At 47.2% G+C, this 24,996-nt stretch overlaps 1 long non-coding RNA gene across 3 annotated transcripts; it reads right to left on the reverse strand.

Moving 5' to 3' along the window:
- Window positions 1-20,700: 20,700 nt before the first annotated feature.
- On the reverse strand, window positions 20,701-23,775 carry LOC123041120 (uncharacterized). 3 transcript variants are annotated; one of them, XR_006418377.1, is made up of 3 exons: window positions 23,204-23,768; window positions 22,606-23,081; window positions 20,701-22,509 (listed from the first exon to the last, which is right to left on the reverse strand). It is a non-coding gene; the product is annotated as an uncharacterized lncRNA (long non-coding RNA). The 3 variants fall into 3 exon arrangements; XR_006418378.1 differs by having other exon boundaries at window positions 22,139-23,081; window positions 23,204-23,333; window positions 23,652-23,775; XR_006418374.1 differs by having other exon boundaries at window positions 22,139-23,081.
- Window positions 23,776-24,996: the final 1,221 nt, after the last annotated feature.

A 24,996-nucleotide genomic window follows, 5' to 3' on the forward strand; every position in this document is an offset into this window, starting at 1 on the left:
CAGTGCTGCTACTTCTGAGACCTCGGCCCGGGCTGATGACCACGAGATGGAGGATGCAGCAACTTCGAATCCAGGTACTGTGTTCTTAACACCGTTCTTAGTCGACTGACTCGCGATCTCTGATCCTGATCCTTCTCCGCAGCTCTACCCAACACTGTTATCAATCTCCCTGACGACGACGAGGATGAAGAACCACTGACACGCAGGAGGAGTCGGAAAGCGTCCGCCAGCAAGGTGCCTCAGGATGTGACGGCGCCTGAGATTCTGACTGTGGAAGAAGAGAACACCACTCGACGCACGGTGTCCTTCGCAAGTCCACTGACGAGTGCTCAGCAGCCCTCTCTCTTCACGACGCACCACGTCCCAGAGGACCAAGCTGGCGCAGCGAAGGAGGCAATACGCCAGGCGGGACTTATGATGGAGCAGCTGAAGACCATCCGGGACGCGAGCCAGGCAGCTTATGACGCCAGCTCTGCCCTCCAAAGCAATGTCCAGGTCAGTCGACCGCTGTTTGTTCTGTTGGATATGCTACCAAAAACTTTTCTTTTCCGGAATTTATATTAGTCACCCACTGGGTGTGTCGAATAAACTCCGTGTTAGCGGGGGCACGCTGAGTGCACCCGCTGGGTGTAGTCCCCAAGGCTAAGGTCGACTGCTGGCAGTCGGCCTTAGGCTTTATGATGTCAATCTTTCTGTCAGTCGACTGGTCGACTGGATTTCACAAACCGGTGGGGGCACGTTGAGTGCACCCACTGGGTGTAGTCCCCAAGGCTAAGGTCGACTGCTGGCAGTCGGCCTTAGGCTTTATAATGTCAATTTTTCTGTCAGTCGACTGGTCGACTGGATTTCACAAACCGGTGGGGGCACGCTGAGTGCACCCACTGGGTGTAGTCCCCGAGACTACGGTCGAATGCTTGTATTCGGCTGTAGTCTTAGAAACGTGTGTTTTTCCCTTTTTCACTCGGAAGTGAATTACATTTGACATTTAGTCGATTGGTTCTTCGCAGAACTCTTGTGATCTTGTGGCTCGCTACTCAGAGCTGGAACAGAAACATACTCAAGTCGAGCTGAGCTTGAAGCTGGTTCAGGAGAAGCTGACAAAGGCAAAGGAGGAGACCGAAGGTATGTTTGGTGAGACCCTGACGACTGCTTTTCCCCTTGCTTGTTTCAGCATCTGATCTTGCTGTAACTTGCAGGTAAGGTAAGGGAGGCCCAGCAGAAGAAAGACCTTGAGCTAACTGAGAAGATCAAGCTTGCTGACGAGAAGTTAGCTTCAGTCACCAAGCTCGAACAAGACAATACCAATCTGAAAACTGCTCTTGGGATTGCCAACAAGGAGGTCAGTCGACTGAGAACTGACAAAGCTGCCCTGACCGATCAAGTCAGCAAATTGACTGAGAAGAAAACTGAACTGGAGGCCTTCCTGAGTGGCCTTGCCAAGAAGCTATTTCTTATGCTTGAAGGTAAACCTCCATGTTTGGCAAATATTTCCAATTGTGGCTTTTTCCATTCGACTATCCCCTTGACTTAGTGATCCTCGTTGCAGAATTTTGTCAAAACTTTGAAGAAGAAACCAGCCGACTGGAGCCGAACCTCGACCCCGTCAATTCTCCGGTGAACGACGAAGTTGCCATGGATGTTTTCCGACTGGAGTCTCGCGTTGCAGCTGTCGTGGACTATCTCGCAAGGCTGAAGGCCGCCACATCGCGCATCGACTCGACGCTCTGGCCTGAGGAGACACTTCAGAATGACCTTGAGTCGCTGATGGCCCGCTTGAACACGATCCCTGGTCGAGTGCAGGAGTGGAAGAAGTCCTCGGCTCGGTGTGGTGCAGATGTCGCTCTGTGTCTGGCCCGAGTCCACTGCAAAGATGCACGAGAGGAGAAGCTGGCGGCCCTTCGGGTGGCCAATACCAAGAAGCACGACTTCAGGTCCTTTATGGAGACTTTCCTTGCAGCTGCCACTCGGATCGCCGACGGAATTGACCTTGATGAATTTGTTGCACCTTCCAGCCCTCCACAGGAGGGGTAAAAAACTTCTTCTGGCTCGACGCTTTGAATTTGCCTCGGTATGCCGAGTGGAATTGTAACCGACAAACCTTAACGGGCTTGACGCCTGAGCACTTTCGGTTCCTTTAGATATCGATTCAAACTTGAATTTGGCGCTTGAATATGATTGCCTTCGGCTCAAAATGTCTTTTGCAGGTTCAAAGCAAGGTGCATGTACTGCAATCGACTTATTCTTTAGTCCACTTAGGCGAGCACTGGGCTGCAGCTAAGTCCCCCGAGTGAGAGGGTTGCTCTCCACTCGGCAGGGTTTTTATACCTTAGGCGAGCACAGGGCTGCAGCTAAGCCTCCGAGTGAGAGGGTTGCTCTTCACTCGGTAGGATTTTTATAACTTAGGCGAGCACAGGGCTGCAGCTAAGCCCCCGAGTGAGAGGGTTGCTCTTCACTCGGTAGGATTTTTATAACTTAGGCGAGCACGAGGCTGCAGCTAAGCCTCCGAGTGGAAGGCTGGCTTACCACTCGGTAGGATTTTCACAACTTAGGCGAGTGCTTGGACTGCAGCTAAGCCCCCGAGTGAGAGGGTTGCTCTTCACTCGGTAGGATTTTCACAACTTAGGCGAGTGCTTGGACTGCAGCTAAGCCCCCGAGTGAGAGGGTTGCTCTTCACTCGGTAGGATTTTCACAACTTAGGCGAGTGCTTGGACTGCAGCTAAGCCCCCGAGTGAGAGGGTTGCTCTTCACTCGGTAGGATTTTTATAACTTAGGCGAGCACAGGGCTGCAGCTAAGCCCCCGAGTGAGAGGGTTACTCTTCACTCGGTAGGATTTTCATAACTTAGGCGAGTGCTTGGACTGCAGCTAAGCCCCCGAGTGAGAGGGTTGCTCTTCACTCGGTAGGATTTTTATAACTTAGGCGAGCACGAGGCTGCAGCTAAGCCTCCGAGTGGAAGGCTGGCTTACCACTCGGTAGGATTTTCACAACTTAGGCGAGTGCTTGGACTGCAGCTAAGCCCCCGAGTGAGAGGGTTGCTCTTCACTCGGTAGGATTTTCACAACTTAGGCGAGTGCTTGGACTGCAGCTAAGCCCCCGAGTGGAAGGCTGGCTTACCACTCGGTAGGATTTTGATAAACTTAGGCGAAACGGATTCGCAGCTAAGCCTCCGAGTGGAAGGCTGGCTTACCACTCGGTAGGATTTTGATAAACTTAGGCGAAACGGATTCGCAGCTAAGCCTCCGAGTGGAAGGCTGGCTTACCACTCGGTAGGATTTTGATAAACTTAGGCGAAACGGATTCGCAGCTAAGCCTCCGAGTGAGAGTCTGGCTCACTACTCGGTAGGATTTTTACAAACTTAGGCGAAACGGATTCGCGGCTAAGCCACCCACTGAGGGGGAGTTTTATGTGGACAAAAATAAAAAGTGACAGAAATTATGGAGGAACTATGACACTATTATTTTGATGCCCACGAACTACAGAAGTACTTTATTGCAACTCATCCGAGTGATAAAACTTAAGTGTAAAATGGGCGGAGTAGCTCCGCGTTCCAAGCTCGGGGCTCGTCGATATTATTCTCGACGTTGTAAAGACGGTACGCCCCGTTGTGGAGAACCTTGGTGACGATGAAGGGGCCTTCCCAAGAAGGAGCAAGCTTGTGTGGTTTGTGCTGATCCACTCGGAGAACCAAATCCCCTTCCTGGAAGGCTCGACCTCTCACATTTCTGGCGTGGAAACGGCGCAGATCTTGTTGGTAGATGGTCGACCGGATCAGAGCCATCTCCCTTTCTTCCTCTAAAAGGTCGACTGCGTCCTGCCGCGCTTGTTCAGCTTCTGCTTCGTTGTAGATTTCAACTCGGGGAGCATTATGGAGAAGATCACTCGGCAAGACTGCTTCAGCTCCGTAGACCAAGAAGAATGGAGTTCTTCCGGTCGACCGATTAGGCGTGGTCCGCAGTCCCCAGAGTACAGAGGGAAGTTCGTCGACCCAAGCTCCAGCCGCGTGTTTGAGATCACGCATCAGTCGAGGCTTCAATCCCTTAAGAATCAGTCCATTAGCTCGCTCTGCTTGTCCATTCGGCTGCGGATGGGCGACTGAAGCGTAGTCGACTCGTGTGCCCTGGGAGTCGCAGAAAGCTCTGAATTCCTCCGAGTCAAAGTTCGACCCATTATCCGTAATGATGCTGTGCGGGACCCCATATCTGAATATTAGTTCCCTGATGAAGCTAACAGCAGTACCGGTGTCAAGGCTCTTGATTGGTTTAGCTTCGATCCACTTGGTGAACTTGTCGACTGCCACCAGTACATGCGTGAAGCCGCTTCGTCCTGTTCTCAAAGGACCGACCATGTCCAGCCCCCAAACTGCAAAAGGCCAGACGAGTGGGATGGTCTTCAAAGCTGACGCAGGTTTGTGCGACATATTCGAGTAGAACTGACATCCCTCGCACTTATCCACTATCTCTTTTGCCATCTCATTCGCCTTGGGCCAGTAAAATCCGGCTCGGTATGCTTTGGCCACGATGGTCCGAGAGGACGCATGATGACCACAGGTCCCCGAGTGAATATCATTGAGGATGAGTCGACCTTCTTCTGGTGTTATGCACTTCTGACCGACTCCAGTCGCGCTTTCTCTGTATAATTGTCCTTTGATTACGGTAAAGGCCTTAGATCGACGGACGATCTATCGAGCCTCTTCCTCATCCTCCGGAAGCTCTTTCCTCAAGATATATGCGACATACGGAATCGTCCAGTCGGGAATGACCACCAAAACCTCCATGATCAAGTCGACCACCGCTGGGACTTCAACTTCAGTCGGATCTGTGGCGCTCTTGGGCTGCGGAGTTTCTTCGGTGAAAGGATCTTCTTTGACTGACGGAGTGTGTATATGCTCCAAGAACACACCACTCGGAATGGCTTCTCTCTTGGAACCTATCTTTGCTAGATCATCAGCTGCTTGATTTTTCAGTCGGGGTATATGATGGAGCTCCAACCCCTCGAACTTCTTTTCCAGCTTCCTCACTGCACTGCAGTATCCAGTCATGGCTGGGCTTCTCACGTCCCACTCTTTCATCACCTGATTGACCACTAAATCCGAGTCGCCATAGACCATTAGGCGACGGACGCCGAGTGAAATGGCCATGCGCAACCCATATAGGAGGGCCTCATATTCTGCCTCATTGTTGGAGGAATCAAAGTGAATCTGGAGCACATATCTGAGCTTATCTCCTCTGGGGGAAACCAGGACAACCCCAGCACCGGAACCATTCAACATCTTAGAGCCATCAAAAACATGGTCCAATGCTCCGAGTGAACTTCAGTCGGCTGCTGCTGTTCAATCCACTCGGCGAGGAAATCTGCTATTGCCTGGGACTTAATGGCTTTCTTTGCCTCAAACTTGATATCAAGGGGAAGAAGTTCAATCGCCCATTTGGCCACTCGACCAGTTGCATCTCTGTTGTGCAAAATCTCTGATAGTGGAGCGTCGCTGACGACTGTGATGGAATGGTCAGAGAAATAATGAGCAACCTTCTTTGTGGTCATGTATATTCCATACACAAGCTTCTGATAATGAGGATATCTCTGCTTGGATGGAGTCAAGACTTCAGACAAATAATACACTGGGCGCTGAACTTTGAGAGCTTTTCCTTCTTCTTCCCGCTCGACCGTTAGCACAGTACTGACGACTTGTCCTGTGGCTGCGATGTAGAGCAACAGAGGCTCTTTGCTGATTGGAGCAGCAAGCACCGGCTGGGTGGAGAGCAGAGCTTTTAGCTCGGCAAACGCTGCATCAGCTTCTGGAGTCCACTCGAACTTGTCAGCCTTCTTCATCAGTCGGTAAAGAGGCAGTGCCTTTTCGCCGAGTCGTGAGATGAATCGACTTAATGCGGCCAAGCATCCAGTAAGCTTCTGGACATCGTGCACTCGCACAGGGCGTTTCATTCGGAGAATAGTGCATATCTTCTCTGGGTTAGCGTCGATTCCCCGTTCGGAAACGAGAAAACCGAGTAACTTGCCACCAGGAACTCCAAATGTGCACTTTGATGGATTGAGCTTGATATCATACCTTCTGAGGTTGGCAAATGTTTCGGCGAGGTCAGCGAGCAGGTCGGAACCTTTTCGTGACTTGACAACAATATCATCCATATAAGCTTCCACATTCCGACTCATTTGGGTGAGTAGACACTTCTGAATCATTCGCATAAATGTGGCTCCGGCATTCTTGAGGCCGAATGGCATGGTGATATAGCAGAAGCACCCGAATGGAGTGATGAAAGCTGTTTTTACCTCATCGGGCCCGTACAGACGGATCTGGTGGTACCCGGAGTAAGCATCTAAAAAAGACAACCTCTCGCATCCCGCGGTTGAGTCAACAATTTGATCTATGCGAGGGAGAGGAAAGTGATCTTTCGGGCAGGCCCGGTTGATGTGCTTGAAATCAATGCACATTCGGAGCGACTTGTCCTTCTTAGGAACCATGACGACATTAGCGAGCCACTCGGAGTGGTATATCTCTCGGATAAATCCTGCCGCCAACAGTCGAGCCACTTCTTCACCGATGGCCTTTCTCTTCTGGACGGCGGACCGCCAAAGATGTTCTTTGACTGGTTTTGCAGACGAGTCGACTCTTAGGCGATGCTCAGCCAGTCCCCTGGGAACACCTGGCATGTCAGCGGGCTTCCATGCAAAAATGTCCCAGTTCTCACGGAGGAACTGGATGAGCGCTTCTTCCTATTTTGGGTCGAGTGTTGTGGAGATGCGGGTCGGAGCTGCTTCGGGGTCGGTCGGGTGAATGTGAACAGGCTTCGTCTCACCGGACGACTGGAAAGCAGACTCTGTGGCAGGCTTCTTGGATCGCAGCAAGTCACTCGGATCTGCGTTTTGCTTGTATTCTTCGAACTCGACCGCTGTCACTTGGGAATCGGCAATCTTGGAGCCCTTCTGAAAGCACTCCTCTGCCTTTTTCCTATCACCGGTGACAGTGATCACACCTTTGGGACCGGGCATCTTCAATTTGAGGTACACGTAACATGGTCGAGCCATGAACCGTGCATAGGCTGGTCTCCCCAAAATGGCATGATATGCACTTTGAACCGTACACGTAACTCGGTAGTCCTCAAGCCAAGTTTCAGGCTTAGACTCACCCGTGAACTTGCTGACTCCTGTTGCCAACCTGAAATTGGGGGGGATAACTGCGGCTCTGATAGCTCTGCTGAAACATTCAGGACCAGAAATATGTACTCGACCGCTCGTGGGCACATCTCTGTCGAGTGCGCCTCGATGGGCTCTGTTCCGGTCGACCAACCCTTGCACGATAATGGATCGCGCGTCGAAGCCTGGCTCTCTGGGGTCAACTGGAACCCTACGCCCTGTACTGTACTGACGCCTATCATCTGGCTGCCGAGGAGCGTAAGACCCACCCCTCGGAGGGGAATAGGGCACTCGACGCCTATCATCTCGGTCGAGTCTGTCGCCATATTGATCTCGCCGATTCTCACGCCCTTCGCGCCGCGGAGGCGATCTGGGGCTGTGAGCCGACTGAACTGTATTCACAGTGACAGATCGACTGTGAATTCTGTTGCGCGACTGAGACACGGCTGAATTCTGATCTCCTGCTGCCCGGAGCAGATCCCTGATCTGCAGCAAACCTCTGCCAGCTTCCGACTGCGAAGGCTGAATGGACTCTGCTATACGGGTCGCAGCTGCTAAATTCTGAATTGGGGTTCGATATACCTGAGTCGGCGGGAAGAGTTGACGTCGACTGGTGTCGGGAACTCGTTGCCGCGCGCGCTCGTCGAGTGCTCGCTGAAGGTTCTCCAGTCGAGTGCGCTCGGCCAAATTGGCCAGACGCGCCTCCTCCAAGGCACGAGCCTCGGGGGTTTCTCCCGCGATGGGAATACGCAGGGGATCCTCGTTCCTGCGGTGAAGCTCTTCTCTTTGCAGAGAGTCGAGTGGCTCGGGCTGGTACTCTTCGTAGCCTCGTGCAGGGTCGCCGCCGTCACCTGCTCCACCACCACGGGCGAAGCCAGGAGGGTTGTGGGGCCCGTCGACCATCAAGATTTCCGCCACTGGATCACTGCTTCCGCACTCGGATGCAGTCTCTCCGGAGCTAGTCGACTGATCGAACAAGCCGTAGAGAGATTCGTTGGGCTCGATTGCCGCAACTTGTGTAGTGGCCGATTGGCGAGCCACCGCGTGACTCACCCATCGCTGAAGCCTCGACCGGCCTGAGCGCTTGCGCTGGCGGGAGACCGGGAGGGTGGACGATGGAGGAGCCGACCGATACTGGGTCGACGGTTGCCGCAGCAGAACGCCGCGGACACATGCGCGAAAATGCGTCGCACCGCGGACGGGGAGCGCGTCTACGTCGAGTGGAGCCTCCTGGAGCCATGCGGAGTCGTCGGCGATGAAGATGAGAGTGCCGAGACGGATCTCTTGACCCTTGACCAAAACTCCAGCAGACACCATGATGAGAGTACTCGGAAGAATCGCAACTTCTCCACAAAATCGCTAAAACACCCGCCCCACGGTGGGCGCCAACTGTCGTGGTTCTAAGCCTGACAGTAGAGTGGGGGGTAGGAATGGAGAGGCAAGGTCCTAGCTATGGAGAGGTTGTAAGCACAAAGGATGTACGAGTTCAGGCCCTTCTCGGAAGAAGTAACAGCCCTACGTCTCGGAGCCCGGAGGCGGTCGAGTGGATTATGAATGTATGAATTACAAGGTGCCGAACCCTTCTGCCTGTGGAGGGGGGTGGCTTATATAGAGTGCGCCAGGACCCCAGCCAGCCCACGTAGGAGAGGGTTTAAGGTGAGTTAAGTCTGGGGCGTTACTGGTAACGCCCCACATAAAGTGCCTTTACTATTATAAAGACTACTTGATTACAGGCCGTTGCAGTGCAGAGTGCCTCTTGACCTCCTGGTGGTCGAGTGAGTCTTCGTGGTCGAGTCCTTCAGGCTAGTCGAGTGAATCTTCGTTGGTCGACTGGAAGGCGACCTCTTCTAAGGATGTCCTGGGGTAAGTTACTTGGATCAGGTCCATGACCCTACCCTAGGTACATAACCCCATCAGCTACCACGCGCTACTTGGAGCTATTCTAAATAACTGTTCTACTATACGAATCCGGTTTACTACTCAAAGTCATCCGAATTAGTGTCAAACTTTGCATCGACGTAACCCTTTACGACGAACTCTTTTACCACCTCCATAATCGAGAAAATTCCTTAGTCCACTAGTTACTAAGGATAAGTTCGACCGTTGTCGTGTGATCCATTCCTGGATCACTCTTGTACCACTTGACTGACTCATGGCAAGGCACACTTCAGGTGCGGTACACAGCATAGCATACTGTAGAGCCTACGTCTAAAGCATAGGGGACGACCTTCGTCCTTTCTCTCTCTTCTGCCGTGGTCAGGTCTTGAGTCTTACTCAATATTCACACCTTGTAACACAGCTAAGAACTCCTTCTTTGCTGATCTATTTTGAACTCCTTTAAAATCTTGTCACAGTATGTATTCATTCGAAAGTACTATTAAGCTTAATCCAGGTTTTTCATTGAAAAACACTTTTCAAATAACCCTATATGATTTTCAGAAATTCTACATCATTTCTGATCAACAATATGTTAACAACATATACTCATCAAAAATTCTATAGTGCTCCCACTCACGTATTTGGAAATACAAGTTTCTCATAAATTTTGTATAAACCCAAAATTTTTGATCATCTCATCAGAGCGTATATTCCAACTCCGAGATGCTTACTCCAGTCCTTAGAAGGATTGATGGAGCTTTGCATACTTCTCAACATCTTTTAGGATTGACAAAACCTTCTCGTTGTATCACATACAACCTTTCCTCAAGAAAAATGTCAAGGAAACAATGTTTTTACATCCTATCTGCAAGATTTCATAAATAATGCAGTAACTGCTAACATAATTTCAACAGACTCTTAGCATCGCTACGAGTGAGAAAGTCTCATCGTAGTCAACTCCTTGAACTTGTCGGAAAACATCTTAACGACAAGTCGAGCTTTCTTAATGGTGACACTTACCATCATTGTATGTCTTCCTTTTAAAATCCATCTGCACCCAACAGCCTTACGACCATCAAGTGGTTCTTTCAAAGTCTATATTTTCTTTTATACATGGATCCTCTCTTGGATTTTATGGCCTCGAGCCATTCTTCGGAACCTGGGCCCACCATCACTTCTCCATAGCTCGTAGGCTCATTGTTGTCTAGCAACATGACTTCCAAGACAGGATTACGTACCACTCTGAAGTAGTATGCATCCTTGTCGACCTATGAGGTTTGGTAGTGACTTGATCTGAAGTTTCATGATCACTATCATAAGCTTCCACTCCAATTGGTGTAGGTGCCACAGGAACAACTTCATGTGCCCTGCTACACACTAGTTGAAGTGACGATTCAATAACCTCATCAAGTCTCCACCATCCTCCCACTCAATTCTTTCGAGAGAAACTTTTCCTCGAGAAAGGACCCGTTTCTAGAAACAAACACTTTTGCTTCCGGATCTGAAATAGGAGGTATACCCAACTATTTTTGGGTATTCTATGAAGATGCATTTATCCGCTTTGGGTTCGAGCTTATCAGCCTGAAACTTTTTCACATAAGCATCGCAGCCCCAAACTTTTAAGAAACGGCAGCTTAGGTTTCTCTAAAACATAGTTCATACGGTGTCGTCTCAACGGAATTGTGTGGTGCCCTAAAGTGAGTGCGGTTGTCTCTAATGCCTAACCCATAAACGATAGTGGTAATTCGATAAGAGACATCATGGTATGCACCATATCCAATAGGGTGCAGTTGTGATGTTCGGATACACCATCACACTATGGTGGTCCAGGCGGTATTAGTTGTGAAACAATTTCCGCAATGTCTTAATTGTGTGCCAAACTCGTAAATCAGATATTCATCTCTATGATCATATCATAGGCATTTTATCTCTTGTCACGACGATCTTCAACTTCACTCTGAAATTACTTAAACCTTTCAATAATTCAGACTTGTGTTTCATCAAGTAAATATACTCAGCATCTACTCAAATTATCTGTGAAGTAAGAACATAACGATATCCACTGCGTGCTTCAGCACTCATTGGACTGCACACATCAAAATGTATTACTTCCAACAAGTTGCTTTCTTGTTCCATCTTACTGAAAACGAGGCCTTTCAGTCATCTTGCCCATGTGGTATGATTTGCATGTCTCAAGTGATTCAAAATCAAGTGAGTCCAAACGATCCATCTGCATGGAGTTTCTTCATGCATATCTACCAATAGACATGGTTCGCATGTCTCAATCTTTTCAAAAATGAGTGAGTCCAAAGATCCATCAACATGGAGCTTCTTCATGCGTTTTATACCAACATGACTCAAATGGCAGTGCCACAAGTACGTGGTACTATCATTACTATCTTATATCTTTTGGCATGAACATGTGTATCACTACGATCGAGATTCAATAAACCATTCATTTTAGGTGCAAGACCATTGAAGTATTATTCAAATAAACAGAGTAACCATTATTCTCCTTAAATGAATAATCGTGTGGCGATAAACATAATCCAATCATGTCTATGCTCAATGCAAACACCAAATAACAATTATTTCGGTTTAACACCAATCCTGATGGTAGAGGGAGCGTGCGATGTTTGATCACATCAACCTTGGAAACACTTCCAACACATATCGTCATCTCACCTTTAGCTAGTCTCCGCAGCCTTTTATTTCGAGTTACTAACGCTTAGCAACCGAACCGGTATTTATTACCCTGGTGCTACTAGGAGTACTAGTAAAGACAATAATATGACGTATACCCAAAATACTTCTGTCGACCTTGCCAGCCTTCTCATCTACCAAGTATCTAGGGTAGTTCTGCTTCAGTGACTGTTCCCCTCATTATAGAAGCACTTAGTCTCGGGTTTGGTTCAACCTTGGGTTTCTTGACTAGAGCGGCAACTGATTTGCCGTCTCATGAAGTATCCCTTCTTTCCCTTGCCCTTCTTGAAACTAGTGGTTTAACCATCAACAATTAATGCTCCTACTTGATTTCTACTTTCGCGGTGTCAAACATCGCGAGTTGCTCAAGGATCAGCATGTCTATCCCTGATATGTTATAGTTCATCACGAAGCTCCAATAGCTTGGTGGCAGTGACTATGGAGAACCATCACTATCTCATCTGGAAGATTAACTCCCACTCGATTCAAGCGATTGCAGTACTCACACAATCTGAGCATATGCTCAACGATTGAGTTTTTCTCCCTAAGTTTGCAGGCTTAAGAAACTTGTCAGAGGTCTCATACCTCTTGACGTGGGCACTAGTCTGAAATCCCAGTTTCAGTCTTTGGAACATCTCATATGTTCTGCGACATTTCAAAAACGTCTTTGGTGCCATAATTCTAAATTGTTAGCATTACGCACTGAACTATCACGTAGTCATCAAAACGTGTATGTCAGATGTTTCCCAACATCTACAGACGACGCTCGAGATTCAACACACTAAGCGGTGCATTAAGGACATAACCCTTCTGTGCAGCAATGAGGACAATCCTCATGGACCCAGTCCGCATAATTGCTACTGTCAACTCTCAACTGAATTTTCTCTAGGAACATATCTAAAACAGTAGAACCAAAGCGTGAGCTACGACATAATTTGCAAAGACCTTTTGACTATGTTCATGATAATTAAGTTTATCTAATCAAATTATTCAATGAACTCCCACTTAGATAGACATCCCTCTAGTCATCTAAGTGATACATGATCCGAGTCAACTAGGCCATGTCCGATCATCACGTGAGACGGACTAGTCATCATCGGTGAACATCTTCATGTTGATCGTATCCACTATACGACTCATGTTTGACCTTTCGGTCTTTCATGTTCCGAGGCCATGTCTGTACATGCTAGGCTCGTCAAGTTAACCTAAGTGTATTGCGTGTGTAAATTTGGCTTACACCCGTTGTATGCGAACGTTAGAACCTATCACACCCGATCATCACGTGGTGCTTCGGAACAACGGACCTTAGCAACGGTGCACAATTAGGGGGAACACTTTCTTGAAATTATTGCAAGGGATCATCTTATTTATGCTACTGTTGTTCTAAGCAAATAAGATGTAAACATGACAAACATCACATGCAAATCATAAAGTGACATGATATGGCCAATATCATCTTGCGCCTTTGATCTCCATCTTCGAGGCGCGGCATGAACACCATCGTCACCGGCATGACACCATGATCTCCATCATCATGATCTCCATCATCGTGTCTTCATGAAGTTGCCTCGCCAACTATTACTTCTACTACTATGGCTAACGGTTAGCAATAAAGTAAAGTAATTACATGGCGTTTTCATTGACGCGCAGGTCATAAATAAATTAAGACAACTCCTATGGCTCCTGCCGGTTGTCATACTCATCGACATGCAAGTCGTGATTCCTATTACAAGAACATGACCAACCTCATACATCACATATATCATTCATCACATCCTTTTGGCCATATCACATCACATAGCATACCCTGCAAAAACAAGTTAGACATCCTCTAATTGTTGTTGCATGCTTTACGTGGCTGCTATGGGTTTCTAGCAAGAACGTTTCTTACCTACGCAAAACCACAACGGTGATATGCCAATTGCTATTTACCCTTCATAAGGACCCTTTTCATCGAATCCGATCCGACTAAAGTGGGAGAGACAGACACCCGCCAGCCACCTTATGCATCAAGTGCATGTCAGTCGGTGGAACCTGTCTCACGTAAGTGTGCGTGTAAGGTCGGTCCGGGCCGCTTCATCTCACAATGCCGCTGAATCAAGATAAGACTAGTAACGACAAACAAATTGAACAAATCATCGCCCACAACTACTTTGTGTTCTACTCGTGCATAGAATCTACGCATAGACCTAGCTCATGATGCCACTATTGGGGATCGTAGCAGAAATTTAAAAAATTTCTACGCATCACCAAGATCAATCTATGGAGTAATCTAGCGACGAGGGGAAGGGGAGTGCATCTACATACCCTTGTAGATCTCTAAGCGGAAGCGTTACTAGAACGCGGATGAGGTAGTTGTACTCGTAGCGATTCAGATCGGGGTCGATTCCGATCTAAGCGCCGAACAACGGCGCCTCCGCGTTTAACACACATGCAGCCCGATGACGTCTCCCATGCCTTGATCCAGCAAGGAGAGAGGGAGAGGTTGGGGAAGACTCCGTCCAGCAGCAGCACGACGGCGTGGTGGTGGTGGAGGAGCGCGGTACTCCAGCAGGGCTTCGCCAAGCACTACGAGAGACGAGGAGGGAGAAAGGTAGGGCTGCGCCTTGGGAGAGAAAGACTCATGTGTTGTGCAGCCCCAAAACCTCCACTATATATAGGGGCAAGGGCAAGGGGAGGCGCCCTAGGGTTTCCCCTAGGGGGGCGGCGGCCAGGGCAGATGGGATCTCCCCCTTGGGTGACTTGGCCCCCAAGCCAGGAGGTGGGAACCCTAGATGGGGCGCCCCAAACCCCCTGGTCACGTGGGAATAGGTGAGGGGGGCGCACAACCCCTTAGTGGGCTGGTTTTCCCCCTTCCCTTGGCCCATGAAACCCCCCAACACTTGTCGGGGCTCCCGAAACACCTTTCGGTCATGCTGGTCATCACCCGGTACCTTTGGAACATTTCTGAACTCCAAAACCCTTCGTCCAATACATCAATCTTCACCTTCGGATCATTCCGGAACTCCTCGTGACGTCCGGGATCTCATCTAGGACTCCGAATAACATTCGGTAACTGCATACATACTTTCCCTATAACCCTAGCGTCATCAAACCTTAAGTGTGTAGACCCTACGGGCTCGGGAATAATGCAGACATGACCGAGACATCTCTCTGGTCAATAACCAACAGCGAGATCTAGATACCCATGTTGGCTCCCACATGTTCCACGATGATCTCACCGGATGAACCACGATGTCAAGGATTCAGTCAATCCCGTATACAATTCCCTTTGTCTACCGGTATAGTACTTGCCCAAGATTTGATCGTTGGTATCCCGATACCTTGTTCAATCTCGTTACCGGCAAGTCTCTTTACTCGTTCCATAACACATCATCCCGTGATCAACTCCTTGGTCACATTGTGCACATTATGATGATGTCCTACCGAGTGGGCCCAGAGATACCTCTCCATTTACACGGAGTGACAAATCCCAGTCTTGATTCGTGCCAACCCAACAGACACTTTCGGAGATACCCGTAGTGCACCTTTATAGCCACCCAGTTACGTTGTGGTGTTTGGTACACCCAAAGCATTCCTAAGGTATCCGGGAGTTGCACAATCTCATGGTCTAAGGAAATGATACTTGACATTAGAAAAGCTTTAGCAGATGAACTATACGATCTTGTGCTAGGCTTAGGATTGGGTCTTGTCCATCACATCATTCTCCTAATGATGTGATCCCGTTATCAATGACATCCAATGTCCATGGTCAGGAAACCATGACCATCTATTGATCAACGAGCTAGTCAACTAGAGGCTTAGTAGGGACATGTTGTGGTCTATGTATTCACACATGTATTACGGTTTCCGGTTAATACAATTATAGCATGAATAATAGACAATTATCATGAACAAGAAAATACAATAATAACCATTTTATTATTGCCTCTAGGGCATATTTCCAACACTGTTGAGGGCGCAGCTGGAGATGCTCTTAGCTAGCTAAGCTTGCTCGCTGCATGTGCTTGTGTGCTGGGTGGTGGACTGTGGTGGAGGGAGACCGCAGCCAGCCTCGTTTCTTTATACTAGTGGACCCGTTGTGCCAAATGGCGCAGAGACTTTCTAATTCCATGTTAGCAATGAGAAGAAATCCATGATTTAGTTGACTTAATTACGGGCAAGCACATATGGCAACAAATTTAACCTCTTAATTAGAAAAAATGGGGGGCTTGTTGTCTACAATGACATTTAAATTTGGTGGCATAGGGTTCTATTTGAAACAAAATGTATGTAACAAATCTAATCCCTTTAATAGGAAACACAGTATTTTGTTGTCTATAATAAAATGTACTCCCTCTTTAAGTAGTGATCTAAATGCTCTTATATTTCTTTACGGAGGGAGTATATACACATTCTAATTTGATAGCACAAAGTCTCATTCAAAATCATGCCGCTAAAAGTATGTGTCTCTTTTTAGTAACCTTCTGTCTGGCCAAACACACACACTAAGAATTTAGATTCTTACGTATAAAAAAACACATTTTCACATAGCCCCTTTGTAAGGTCAAAAGTGACATGGCAAAAGTGGGTATGGCCTAGGCGCATGCCTTTATCAGAACGTCCTTCACGGCCTTGGTTAGCATCTTTGTAAGGTCAAAAGTGACATGGCAAAAGTGGGTATGGCCTAGGCGCATGCCTTTATCAGAACGTCCTTCACGGCCTTGGTTAGCATATTTTCCTTCCATCCCTGTATACGTTGGCAAATTATATCCTTCATATACACAAAGACTTTTGGGCCCAGTTCTTTTGCCAGAATCTGAGGATTCTCCCAGAATCCGACCCCTACCCAGCTTCTCCCAGAATTTTTGAGCTCCATTTGTTTTATAATGCTATCTAGTTAGGGTCTAATTAGATGAGATTGTAAAACAAATGGGGCTCAAAGATTCTGGGAGAAGCTAGGTAAGGGTCGGATTCTAGGAGAATCCTCAAATTCTAGTAAAAGAACTGGGCCTTGTTCTTGACTGTCCCACATACACCGGGAGCCCCAGTTGGTCCAGCATAGCTTTCCGAACATCATTCTTGGTGTTTTTACTAAACATGGTAGCAGACTTGTCAAGTTGTGGCTTTGAATTAGAACCAATGATTACATGGGTATTATAGAGCATTTGTAACCACTATATATGTGAGTATCTTAAATCAATCAGAAAATAAAGATAGAATTATCTACACTGATATATTCATATTTGTTATTGCACTTGCCGGCAGTGACAAAACTACATGAAGAAGCCTAAGACACCGATGTGCTGATCACGAAGGTATCCTTCCGTTTCCTCTCGCGATGGCAGCTTCAATAAAATGCTACATACTCCCTTCGTTCCTAAATACAATATAAGTTTTTTTAGAGATTCCACTACAAACTACATGCATAGACATATATTAAAGTGTATATTTACTCATTTTATTTCATATGTAGTCCATAGTGAAATTTCTAAAAAGACTCATATTTAGGAGGGGTATACGCAAAATAATCTGAACACAAAACAGAGACAAACGCAGAGATAAACATTGATCCATGAGTTAGTGTCGTAGAGAGCATCAGCACAACACATTTTACTCTCTATGGCAGTACGTGCAACTCGAATTCTGGAATTACTAACCTCAGAGATGGGCACAAAGTTCATGGTCAATATTGTGATGGATCAGCAATCATAGGAGTTTGCTCCATCAAAGAATTTATAGGCTCGGAAATTAATTACCACACGAAAGTGATTGTCATATTTAGTAGAGAATGACGCATTCCAAAATAGAAATTTTGATTTGCACTTTCAGTTCCCGCTCCTTAGATATGTACATGTCAACAAGTCAAAGTAGATGACAAAAAGATCAAAGAATTTACCACTCAGAAGTGAGAATCACATATTCAGTAGAGAAATCTTGTTCCTATATAGAAATGTGCAAGCTTCTAAAAATGGTTTGGAAGGTAACTCAAACCAAGATATACACGCCCTACTCTAATAGCACGCAAGCTTATAAAAAATGGTTTTGCGGGCACCTCAGACCAAGATATACACACTTTATTCTACTAACTGAAAATATAATATATGCCCTTATAACCACAATCTCAAGGAAAAATAGAACTACAACAAATTGTAACACATCAGTAATCAAGGTCTTCAATCACACTGTGGATTATAGTATTGAACAATACGAAGATATTACATGAGGACCGCATGAAGTGTCATTAGACAATACAGCTAGACCATCATCGATAAAGTCCTGCAAGTACAACATCTACCACATTGCCTACAGTGAAAACAAAGAAAAGACAACCCATGAGTACTGGTGCAAGCAAGGCACTTATAATAGAGCAACATCGAAGCAGTTCTAGTAACCAGGACAAGGCTAAAGCGTACAAGCGCTATATGGTTTTCTTGTCATGAAGAAACAGAAAAGCTGCCAACGGTCAGTAAACCAATGACCATGAATTCAGATCACTTGTTATAAAGGAAATGATGTGATGCATAAAAAATGCAAAATAAAATAACAGGCACATGGTAAGAACCGATGACTATGCATTTAGATCACCTGTTAAGCATTGTGTGTCCTCTGTCCTAAAAGAAAGCCAAAACAGCAGGGCAGCCAAAAGACTATAAGAAAGTGCACGGTATTTTCTTTATCCATTTTCTACAAAAATATGATAAATTACAGTTTTGCTAAAGTACATCTAGATGTGCCATAAGTATTGCACATCTAAGTCATATGTTATTGATCTTACATTAAGATTCGTGTGAATATTTTCTTTCTCTTTTATCTTTTTCTCTTTATGTTTGATTCACTCATTTAGATGTGCAATAACTAGGGCACATCTAGATGTGCCCTAAACACACCCAATAAATTAACCATGAGAAGTACCTTCTGCCTTGTTAGTTTCATATCATCAAAAATAGGCACTGAAACGAAGGAAATAAATCTATAGGTGAGCAATAGGAGGGCTAAGCTGGGAAGTTTCTTGCAAATGTTGAATTATCCATAAGATTGCATCTCTCCTGTTCTAGTCAAATAATATTTTGTATATATCAATCCTTTCAAAAGCCAGGTTTCCGGTCAACTCCTATTGTGTCTCTTTGTATAAATCATTGGTCTGTTGTATTCTAGATAATTATTAGTATAAAAAATTGTTTCAAACATCACAATTGAAAAAAAACATAGCCACCAAATGAAGGCCTTGCTAACCAAATAAAGATCACAATTTGAAGTGATGCCATGGATTTTTCTCTTATATGCCTTTCAAGTTTCTATGTCTTAGCCTGCGTCGCTCTGACTAGGGCAACTCGGGCAGCGACCGAAAACCTAGCCGCCGCCACCCCGTCTCCCACCTCTCTCCCCCTCGCCGCCGCCGAAGGACGCCGCCGGGAGAATCCCGCGCGGCCGACGGCGGCGGCGGGGCACTGCTCTCTGTGATGGGCGCTTGGTGGGCGAGCAGCCTGGCCCCTGGCGCCGGCGGCGCCCACGACTGTGTTTCGGCCTCCTGGTCGTCCATTTCGACTAGCCGGCGACGGATCCAGCGGTGCCAGGTGCGGATCCGGCTCTCCCTCGGCTCGCTGCACCCATGCTCCCCTCGCCACCCCCATCCTCTCCGGCGGACGATGCACCCCGCTCCACCTCGCCTCGCTCCCCACAGATCCTTCTCGACCCCGTCCTCCTGCGCGACCGAAGCCGAGCGGCCGCAGATCCGGCGCCGGCGTCCCCTCCCCTCCCATCGATGACCCATCCTGCGCCTCCACCCCGCTCGCCCTCCCCGTCCCCGCCCCCCTGCGCGCCCGTCACGGACGGGCTGCGGCTGGTCCGGTGGATCCAGCGACGGACCCCTCCTAGCCTCCTCGCCTCTGCCACTGCTGGTCCCTGCCGGGAAGATCCTCCTCTCTGGTGCCCCCACCCTCTGTCCACCTCCGACGCCGCCGGTTCCTGCCGCTAAGGACCTCCACTCGGTAGTGCCCCCACCCCCATGTTGTGGTACAGCGGCCCCCGCTACTCCACTACCCCACCTCGTCTCCACCCTCCTCACCGGCGGCCTGCTCCACTCGTCCTTCCTCGGTTCACCATCCGCCTCACATGTCCGTCTCGATCCTGTCCTCTGTCGCCCTTCGACTCCACTTGGATGGCGGCCCACCATTGAGGGATGTGCTATGGGAGAAATCCCTGCTGACCTTGTCAGCTGACCACGGCGGCGCTACTCCAGCGTCGCTTACCCTCTTGGGGGCGTGGCTCATGTGCCACTCCTGTCTCTCGGTCCGGATTCGCAGCTCTCGGCTCTGCCCTCTGGGAATTTAACCGGTTATGCTCCAGGCGAAAGCTCTGTGACGACGTCATCCTCGAATGTCGTCCACCTTCTTGAAGGCGTCACTAGGGAGCTCCTTGCCGCCATTCATCCTCCGTTGCCCTGGTCATCCTCTGCTCTGCTAGCTCAAGACCCTCTCATGTCTGTCGTCCGTTTTGGTGAGCTTCGTGCTATCTCGGTTCATCTCTGCTCAACAACAACGCAATGATGCCTTCCCACCTTGCTAATCGTGTCGGCTTGCTGTGGCGGAGTTTCCAGTTAAGGTTCGTGATGGGTCACTCGTTGATTGGTGCTGCTCCTCTGTTGATGGGTACACACACCGGTGTGGTGCGTTAGGATAGTTGTTTAGTGTTGGTATTGTGATTCCTCGACGACACACCACTTCCACTCGACTTTTATGGTGGTGGTCTCTTGGCTTGCTGGCTAGGTAGTGCCTTCTTCGGGGCGTCCATATGTTCTCACCCTATGTAATCTTTCCCTCCTGTGCGGTTTTTCAGCCCGCTTTCCCTTATAAATGAGGTCAACCTGTTAAGGTTTTCGATCCGGTTTTCCTTATAAACTGCATCAAACACTTGGCATTTTGGCCACTTTGAGCAATATATTCAAGTGGGGACTCTCTCCCCCCGGTGACCGTTCAAAAAAAATTCTATGTCTTGAAACCAAATAAGAACCATACCAAAAATATTTATGAATTAGTACAACTAATTGGACTACTTTTGTATGAGACTGTAATCAAGAATGACGATGGTAGGTGATCTCATATTATATTATATTCGACTAATAAAATAAACAACATGAACCCTCTCCTGGAGCGGGGGATGGAAAGACACACGGCCTAGAGGAACTATATAAACAACATGAACCCTCTCCTGCATCCATAGCTCTCGTGGCCGCCATCTCTCACTGCAGTAATCTCGCTCATCCTCTTTTCTTTTTTTGGTAGCTGCCCACAGCCACAACACAATAAAAACTATCCTTGGGCTAATGAAAATATAAGTGAATACTGAATCTTCTCAATAGTAGAAGAGAGTTCAGTTATCACCTCAGCTCACCTAGGAAGCAATAACTTCCATTTCCAAAAGAAAAATGACCAGGAAATGTAAGCCGCTATTGGTTAGGTACATGCAAATGATTAATTATTCAAGACTACTTTGGAAACAATGCTCTGAGCAATTAACAGTAATAAACAGAGAACAAAAAGGAGCAAAACAAAGACAGGTTTTTTAGCTAAAAAAAGGAACCACCAAATGCAGCGATAGCATGTGTGCATTTTTCTCCAAATTGCACATGAGCTTTGACTATAGGGAAGAGACAAAACTTCCCACGAACAAACGAATGTCCACAATAGCTGCAAGTTGCATCTACTATCAAAGGAACACTTCGCATATCTCAAATAAATAGTTATGATAACCGTGATCTCAGGAAGAGTAGGAAGATGCATCTTATACTCTAGAGTTCAGATATATCAAAAATTCATTTCATCAGACCTCTTTGGAGTTAAACTGTTAAAGGGCACTGTTAAACTAAACAGTCGTTCTTATCCTGTAACATGCTACTACTTGCACCCCTCTTACTCCTGACACTATGAACTCCAGTTCATGTGGCGTACTTTATGCATATACAAACGATGTATAAAGCCTGAACATGGCAAAAACAATCAAGGGATTTCCTGAATATATGATGCTGCAGTAAACCTATTTTTCTAACTGAAATTAAACCTACCACTTCCTGCTCACGGATTTTAGTTCATTTATAAACTCTGCATTCTACTCATACAAGCATACCACATCTAATATTCTGCTATAACCCAGATTATTGTTACCTTTCTAAACGCATAATTATTATCAGTTTATAATGGAAATAAAGTACCCTAATGCATCCCCTATTAAGTGACATTACGAACTGCAGTGTATGTGTGTACTTCTATGCTTATACACATGCTATGAAGCATGGAACCTGACAAGATAAATGCAAAGGATGCCCAACAGAACTCTTGCTCCATGACCTTATTTCTATTGTGGTTGCAGACTTGGGAGTCCCACTTTGCTGAACCTTTTGTACATGCTGATAAAGAAAGAGACATCATAACAATTTAACAAATAATCTGTGCAAACACTACCTGGGCACTATGCAAAGAGACAAAACAAAAAAACATTAACCAATTGCCTAGGTGTGCCAACTTGCAGTGTTATCCTGCATATGTCAATCTCTCTTCTTCTTTTTTGAGAAAGCATATGATAATCTCATGTGTTCTAATTTAGCCAATACATGCTATGTGTGTCAACTTGTAGTGTTATCCTGCATATGCCAATCTCATACTACGTTCTAATTTAGCCAATACATGCCAAAGCATTTCAGTCTCACTTGTTTTAGTTTTGCATAAAGCAGGCAACTAACACAATATTGGCCACCGTCTCTCTCGCTGTAGTAGTCTCGCTTATCGTCTTCTCTTTTTTCGACAGCTGTCCATAGCCACAACAACACAAAGAAAACTATCCTTGAGCTTATGTGAATATAAGCGAATACTGAATCTGTTCTACAGTATAACCTCAGCTGACCTGGGAAGCAACAACAACTCCCATTTCCAAAAGAAAGATGACAGGAAACTGAAGCCACTAATGGTTAGATAAATACCTGCAAATGATTAATTGTTCAAGACTACTTTGAGAACAATCACTCTGAGCAATTAACAATAATAAAAGTCACCAACTTAATTCTCTAGAAGAAGAACAAACCCGTGCATACACATATCAATGAGCAAAGAATGTTCAGCCATGGCGTAGATACACGCAGAAAGAAACAAAACCAAGATAAGAATATGAAGGTAAAGAGACCGCAATGTCACCGTTTGTCACATGTGTCCTACGAACAAACAAACAGAACTACAGTGGCTAGCACCCTGTAAAAAGAAAATTCGCATCAAACCTAGATGTAAGCACATGTGACACACACGCACACAAGAAGACATGAGGATTAAGGAATGGAAAAACCACCAGTTGTAAACCCAGGCATCAACTTGCAGCACGATCAACACCTGCAAATAACAAACCGGAGCACCGGAGCAGGCGTCTTAGACAAATCATAAAGAAAAGAAAAAATGAAAAAAAGAATCAGGGGAATAAGCAGAGCAACATGGGACAAAAAGGGGCCACGTACAAATCGGACGGTCGAAGAGAATACTGCTTACTTTTCCTGAAACATCGTTTTTAGGGAACCTCTGTTAGGCAAGCTGCAACCCCTCAAACCACACATAACTCACCGTCAGAGAACTTAACTTTTAATCTTCCTGTAAAGGGGAAAACTTACTATGTCAGTCTCATACATATAGTGACAACATGTGAACCCCGACAAAAAATTGCTGTGACAACATGTATGCATTATTCTCCAAATGTACAGATAGGAAAAGGCGGAGTTCAACAGTGCCTTAATAGCATTCATGGACATCACAGTTCATTGGTCAGTGCAAAAACTGTACAGAGAACAAAAAGGAACAAAACAAAGCCAGGTTTTTACACCTAAATGGAATTGTCAAATGCAGAAATAACATGTGTGCATTTTTCTCCAAATGTACAGAAAGGAAAAAGGCAGAAGGAATGGACATTACGCATTGCAGTGACACACTACCAAAGCTCATGGCATGAGCTGAGACAATCTAGCAGAGCTCATTCACAACTATGTTGGTTTGCACACGTCCAAGATTAGGCATACTGCAAATCCATCAGTGAGATATATGTTTTCCTTGGATTTCCATGTGTAGCAACTACATCATTTAAAAATGTTTATCATGAATTCAAGATCTGTAGGACATGAAACGCAGCAGGATCAGCTCATAGACCTTTCATCGAACAGGAGGCGAGCAAGGTAACTAATAAAGATCTCACCTTGCCGGAGCCCATGGGTAGGAACCTCGCTTGCCCTTCATCACCGAGCCCAATTCCGGGCATGACGATCTTCACCTTGCCGTTGCCCCTGTACCGGGGCGGGACGCGGGAGGCCGGGAACAGGGTGGACCTCTATCTGGCATCCGCCAGCTCCAGTCGCAGCCGCCATATCTCTCCATCCCTTCCTCCTCCGTGATAAGTGGCAGTCGACGGGGAGGTGGAAGAGGTAGCCGAGGGTGAGGCGTGCCATCCAGATCTTGATCCTCCTTGCCTTGGTCGTTCCCAACTGCGCTGGAGTCCGCCGGAACACATGGTTAGGCATCGGGTTGAAAAGAAAGAATGGGAGAACGGCGTCGAGCGCGCGTCAGTTCCTCACCTTGGACCATCTCAACAAGCTGCTCCCGAGCTCACGGCGTCCAGCCGCAGCCGCTGCTCCCATGCTCACCAGTTACCACTGCCGCCGACGGAAAGGAGGAAGAAGCAGGATGAGGGAGCCGACGGCGCAGGGGAGGAGAGGAGGCGGCTGAGGCGAGAGAGAGGGCCAGCGGCGTGGGAGAGAACACGAGGGAGAGGGGAGGAGAGACGAGGCGGCTGCGCGAGGCAGGGGTCGGGACGAGAGGGAGAGGGGGATGGATTGGCGGCTTGGTTTTCACTTTTCGCCCACGTTCTGCACGATGGAGCGCGCGGCGGGCGCCGAGCTGATTCGTGAATTCCTCTCACTTGGACGCAACTGACCCGCCAATGCAAACACGAGACGAGCCCGCTTGTCATTGGGCAGAAAAATAAACTGGGAAGGTAAAAAAGGATTGACTGCAAGGTGACGATCGAACGGATCAAATAGATCAGAACACCTGATCGAACGGCCAAGAATTACTCTCGCGAGGGAGCTCCGTGGAGGCAAGTTGGCTAGCATCATTATATGTTTAAATAATCAAACCGGCGATGAGCTGGAGTGATGGAGCACGTCACCGGCCGGCCACATGTGCGGCCACTGGCCGCATGCGTTAGCTACCATGTATGTAGACGTAGACAGAGGTAGCTTCCTTTCTTCCTTGCTTGCTTCCAAGC

Source organism: Triticum aestivum, chromosome 1A (genome assembly GCF_018294505.1).
Source record: "Triticum aestivum cultivar Chinese Spring chromosome 1A, IWGSC CS RefSeq v2.1, whole genome shotgun sequence".
In the NCBI taxonomy this organism is placed as follows: Eukaryota; Viridiplantae; Streptophyta; class Magnoliopsida; order Poales; family Poaceae; genus Triticum; species Triticum aestivum.